This window comes from Neofelis nebulosa, chromosome 8 (assembly GCF_028018385.1).
Source record: "Neofelis nebulosa isolate mNeoNeb1 chromosome 8, mNeoNeb1.pri, whole genome shotgun sequence".
NCBI lineage: Eukaryota > Metazoa > Chordata > Mammalia > Carnivora > Felidae > Neofelis > Neofelis nebulosa.
The window spans coordinates 103,098,558-103,104,975 of NC_080789.1; the positions used below are offsets into that span (position 1 = coordinate 103,098,558).

Below are 6,418 nucleotides of genomic sequence, written 5' to 3' on the forward strand. Positions count from 1 at the left end.
TTTTCTACAAATACATAAAAATAAATAAAATGGTTCCTGCATATTTACCTGTGACATGACATTTTATGTGCAATTCATCCTGTTTTTGTTACTTTCATAGTAACTCTGTGAAATATACCTCTCAAGAAACTGAGGTACAGCAGAGAGGTGATGTCCTCTGTGCAAAGTCAGGCAGCAGGTCAACAGCAAACAGATAAGACCCCAAACAAACACATGAACAAAAATAGCAAGTATATCCAGGTGTTTCTGTGGCTCTTTTTGCAAAAGAAAGATGTCAGAGCTTAGATATATTGACACTAAAATATGATGAGGAACATGTCCATGGCTTCAAGTAAGGAATTCCTGAAGCCACACACGGAGTCCTTGCTTCAGACGTTAAGATTATAGAATTATCAATGTTTTTGACAAATAGGTTGATCTAGAAACAAACCAAAACTCTTTTCCTGGTGGTCTCTGCCCCTCCAGGCTTCCATAGGAGCCCCTGCTCCCACTTTTGCTGCCCAGGAAAGCAGTAGCATTGTGCCATTCGTGCAGGGAGGCTGCCAATGAATAATGTAGGTGCCCTCCTTGGAGGGCAGACAGTGAGGGCAGCATCCTGGACCTCTGATGGCTTTTCTTTAACGTTTTTTTTTTTTTTTTAATTTATTTTTTGGGGACAGAGAGAGACAGAGCATGAACGGGGAGGCGCAGAGAGAGAGAGGGAGACACAGAATCGGAAACAGGCTCCAGGCTCCGAGCCATCAGCCCAGAGCCCGACGCGGGGCTCGAACTCACGGACCGCGAGATCGTGACCTGGCTGAAGTCGGACGCTTAACCGACTGCGCCACCCAGGCGCCCCTCTGATGGCTTTTCAAGTGCAGCCCAAATGAATGTGATAATGATGGTCCAAGTGACTCTGAAAAGTGAGGAACGCCTGTTTGTCAAATATCTCCCCTTGACTATTTCCTGGCAGCCCTAAATATTTTACGATGGAAGCTCCAGGAACAAAAGAGATGCTGTTCCTTACCACCGCCTCCCAGCAGGCTGAGGGGGAGCTTCTCAGGCTCCTGGAGAGGGTCAAGGGGAGACCAGCATGGCCTGAAGAGATGGAATTTGTGACATTGTCCCCTGAGGTCAGAGAGATGATGACAACCATGCCCATTCCACTTCTGCTCCTTGCTTTCCCAATGTGTGTGTGCATTTTCCACTAGTGAGAAACCCTCAGAGGACAATTTTCTGGAGCCTGGTGCAGCAAAACGCCAAATACAAAGGCTCTTTTCAAATCCACCTCTGAATTGCAGAGCCCAGACTCAGCCCGTCCATCCACGAGCTCCTGGCACATGCTCAGTACGTGACTATAATCGCTTCTACCCGGATTCCTATAGGAGCCTTCCACCGTAGCACATTGAAGGCTGTGCCTTGAAAGAGGTTTGCCCCCTCACACTCACCCCACCCACAGACAGAGGATTTAAAAACAGCAATGAAACTGGCCAAAAAGTCCTACTGCTTTTTATTTTGTATCTGTCAAGCTGTCCCGCCTAGAGTGAACCTGGGTCACCACCCCTAGTCTTTTTCCCACTACTGCCCCGCTTCAGCCAAAGAGATCCCTCCAAAATGGGACCTGAGCCTGTCGTACCTCTGTTTTAAAACTCTTACGTTCTCCCCTTCATTGCCTTTAGAATGAATCCAATTTCTAGCAGCGTCATGGCTCTTCACAGTCAGTCTGAGTCTGACCTATTTTCAAGCTTTGCCTGTGCACTCTTATGCCATGTGTCCCAAGCTCGCAATTCCTTGAACACATCATCCCTTTCTCAGGGTCTGTGACTCTGTTCACATTATTCCTTCTATTGAGAATGTTCTCTTTGATCCTGAAAACTCCGACTCCTCTTACAAGGCTGGCTGACATGTCCACTTCCTGGACACCTTTCCCAGGAAGAATTCGTTACCCTTCCTCCCTTATCCAGAGCACCTGCTACATGAATCTACTGTAGCAATTTTGTAGTTTTCCCCACATGGCCTCCAATGAAGGCTAAATTCCTAATCCCAATGGTAGAGCCCAACCATTTGTTGCTGTAGAGCCCAACACAGTTGCTGTGCCTTAAATTAGTCCTCATAACCAGCCCACCTTACAGTTCCTGACTCCTTGGGTCAGAGCTCATGTGACCTTCCTGAAACCAGCTGGGTAAGTGGGCTACAGCCACCTTGGAGTCTTGCTCTCTCCCACCGTCCTGCAAGCCACTCCCAAGACAGCTGGCCACGGATTCTGGTTCCAAGGTAAGTAGGAATAAAGACCCCCCCCCCAACATCATTTGTCTGCAATCTCAGCTGAGTTTCAATTTGGCAGTTTAGTTGCAGGTAACTGGGTGCTACCTTGGATAATAATAAAATTGTACCTTTATTCCTGCATTTGTCTTTGCACTTCAGTCCCCCAGTCGGAACACAGTAGTGATCAGTGAAGGACAGCAGGGCAAGATCTGGGCCCTCACGTAAGCCTGAAGGCCTACCCCCTAGTGTCTGCCACTCACCAACACTGTATTATAGTAGGTTACTTACTTGTGTCTGCTATCTCTTATAATCAGCTCCCTAAGAACATTAATGTTCTGCTCACCTTTGATTCTCTAGGGCCTGACACGATCAAGCTTAATATAAAGGTCTATTAGAAAATAACGAACAGGGCGGGGAGGGGCGGGGGCGCCTGGGTGGCTCAGTCGGTTAAGCGTCTGACTTTGGCTCAGGTCATGATCTCATAGTTTGTGGGTCTGAGCCCTGCATTGGGCTCTGTGCTGACAGCTCAGAGCCTGGAGCCTGCCTAGGATTCTGTGTCTCCCTCTCTCTCTTTCTCTGTCTCTCTCTGCCCCTCCCCCACTCACACTCTGTCTCTGTCTCTCAAAAATAAATAAACACTGGGAAAAAAATTAAAAAAAAAAAAAGAAAAGAATGAATGGGTACACGCTATTGTGTAAGGTGATTCCTCCACCCCCTACTGATTCTTGGCCCAGCTGCCACCTCCCACCCCTACTTCTTTTCTCTCAACTCCAGTTTTGTTCAGGTTTCTAGAAACCAACCACCTCAAAGAAGTTGAAGCCCTCCCCAGCACTATGTTGAACAGTAATTCTACCCGCTTCTGATGAAATTGGATATGATGGGCTTGTGTCCTAAGTGTGGCTTAAGAGAGGTTGGTGGGAGACACCTGGGGAAGGTTTCCTCAATCTTAGAAAGGTTTGTCTTTTCCTTCCCTTGGATGTTGCGGTGTGAGGGCACAGTGCTGTCATTTGTGAAAATGAGAGGGAAGCCAAGCAAGTCTCAGAGAAAAGAATCCCCTGAGCCCCAACACAGCTATGGCAGGCTGACTTCAAAAACGGTTCAAACTCTCCATGTTGCCCTTTACAATATGACTTCAAAGTTCTTCCACCAAAAGGCAGAATTTTTTGGTAATTGCCCATTACTTGAGTTGTACTGGCCTAGTGAATCAGTTTAGCCAGTATCAGGCAGCAGAAGTGACTGTACTCATTTTCACTCTGCCTCAAGTGGCATTGACATTTCTTGTGGGGAATAAGTCTAAGAATTCCCTGAGCTTGCATCAATGGGTTAACAAGGCTTAGGGTGGGAAGCAGCCACAGGGCAAAAACACCCTCAGCATAGAACAAAGGGTAGAGCAGAAAGCCACTTCCACAGGACAAAAGCGTCTGAGAACAGGTAGAAGTGGAAAGCCCCCACAGCAGGGAGAAAATGTCCAGAGCTAATTAGCAAGAAAAATGGCTTATTAACCCTGAAGTAGCGTGCTCTATCTTAGCTCCTAGAAAAGTTAAGATAAACAGACACGATGCCTAATGCCTGCAGTAAACAGCCATCTGCTTGGCACTGGGGCTTTGATTTGTATTGACCCTAACCCCTAACACCACACACCTTCAAAACCCCCTTTCTCTCACACACATGAGTTAATGATCACTGTTTTATTGTCTCTTTCTGCATATCCATCATGAATGTAAGCCTTCTGATCCTAAAAACTACAGAGCAAGGACCCTTCCTCAGGGCTCTTTTCTCCTCCAGACATTAGCTTCTCTCATATTCAATTCTGCAGCTGCTCTCCTGCTGGACAAGACAGAACTCTAGACTCAAAATCTGCAACAACATCTGCTTGCTTTTAGGCCCCTGAATCCAGTATAAGAAAGAGCCCAGGCCACCTTCCAGAGGGATGAGGAAGCCACTGGCAGAAGCTAAAGGTCCCTGGCCAATAGCTAGCCGACCCCCAGAGGCAGTACCACCTGATCAACCCAGAGCTGGCCACTGAGGCATAAGGAAGCATCTGTCAGGCAAGACCAGAAGAGCTGCCAGGCTGAGCCCAGCCTAAACTGCTGACCTGCTGAACTGGGAGCTAAGAAATAATTGTTGTTGTTTCAAACCCCTAAGTTTTGAAGTGGTTAGTTACATAGAAATAATGAACTGACTTACCAATCCTGGAGCTGTCCCTCCTCAAGACTCCAAGTTATAAAAAATAGTAAATGATCTTTTGGTATCGTGTTCTTTTTTTTTTTTTTTCTTTTTAATCCTATGGTTTGGGGTTCCTGGGTGGCTAGACCGGTTAAACATCCAAATGTTCATGTCGGCTCGGGTCACAATCTCATGGTTTGTGAGTTCAAGCCCTGTGCTGGGCTCTGTGCTGACAGTGCAGTGCCTACTTGAGATTATCTCTCTCCCTCTCTTTTTGCCCCTCCCTTGTTTTCATGCTTTCTCTCTCTCTCAAAATAAATAAATAAACTTAAAAAAAATCTTATGGTTAGATGCAGCCAATAGCTTCCTGATAGCTTCCTCCTTCTCAGGAGTGAAAAGATAAGAGAAGGCTTCTGCCTTTGGTCTAACTGGACTTAAGATGTGTATCTTTTAACTAGGCTGTCAACACTTTGAGGTAAAGAACTGGTGCTGTATCTGTAGAAAAGATTAGAGTCTGGGGGAACCTGGGTGGCTCAGTCACTTAAGCGTCCAACTCTTGATTTTGGCATAGGTCATGATCTCATGGTTCGTGAGTTCAAGCCCACATTGGGCCCTGTGCTGATAGTGCACGGAGTCTGCTTGGGATTCATTCTCTCTCTCCCTCTCAAAATAAACAAACAAACTTAAAAAGAAAGGATTAGAGTCTGAAAACATACATATCAATACAAGGTAACCTTCACACAGCGCAAAATGAGCAGGCTAGTCCATCTGAAGGCTTCATGAAGGAAGCTGGATCTGAGCTGGATGGTCTCTGAAGGAGGTTTAGGGTTGAGAGATAAGAATCCAAGAGGAGGTGGAGAGAAGCGGGCCCCTCTCTGGCCCTAGAGAATGGACATTCCATGGGAATCTGTTTTGGGAAAAGGTGAATGACCAAGAGGCAAGCTTGGATGTGATAATTTAAGGTATAAAGGACAGACCGAGGAAAAAACAGCTTTCTCATTATAGGTCCAGCAAAGGTTAATTCTGTGAGGTCACAAGACAGACCTGTCAGGAGGTACAAACCAGTGTTCTCCCTAGCCACTCTCAAAAAAGTTTCAAAAAGCACATGGTCTCAAGGGTCAACAGGCCAATGCCCATGACCTCAGAAATGACCAGGCCTGAAGAGTCTCTTTCTACCAGTGTAACCCATGTACTCTTCACGTTCTCTAACTCAGTGGGCCACCTGAGTGGAACTTTAATAAAGATTAGATCACAGGATGAATGGATTTCATAAGCCTAGAAAAAAGGTAACAGAGAGGTACCTGTTTCTTTCAAATCACCAGAGTCCACCACATCTCTCTCTACATCTGAGTTGCCTCGGGCCTGAGAGGCATGAGCAGAGCCTAGCAGATGGATACCCAGGCTCTGTGCAGGGCCACCCCCCTTGGAGTCTGGAGAAAAGGCAAAAGGAAGCCCTCTGTTCTCCCAGCTACAAGCATGCAAGCACTAAATAATTCTGAAAATCAGCTTCAGAATTAGAGCACAGAGAAGGAGGGAAGAAGTCTGTATTTTGGCCAAGAAGCCATCTTTCTCTTACTGAACAATGATTATGTGCTAAGCACATGTTATCCACTTTAGAAAACCCTCACAATATTTCTCTGAAATAAATATAATGATTCCTATTTTGCAATTGAAGAATACCGGCCTCAAGAGAGTAGGAAACGTACCATAGTCCTGATGTTAGTGAGTGGAAAACTCAGGATTCGAACCTAGGTCAGTTCGATGCCAAAGTCTGGGGGCTCCCCACAAAGCTCCCATGCAGGGCTTAACTACTAGGATTTCTTCAAAGTGTCAGTGGAACATAAGCTTTCATAGGGGATTAGTTGTAGAGGTATCCCCTAGTCAAGAGAGTCAGTGAATTAACACTTTGGACTTCAAACCAGCTCTGTGGGGGCGCCCGGGTGGCTCAATCGGTTAAGCTTCTGACTTCAGCTCAGGTAACCATCTTGCGGTTCATGGGTTCAAGCCC

At 46.3% G+C, this 6,418-nt stretch overlaps 1 protein-coding gene across 5 annotated transcripts in view; it reads right to left on the minus strand.

Moving 5' to 3' along the window:
* KCNA6 (potassium voltage-gated channel subfamily A member 6) overlaps positions 1-6,418 on the minus strand; it is a 45,595-nt gene that overhangs the window by 16,905 nt on the left and 22,272 nt on the right. The window lies entirely within an intron of this gene.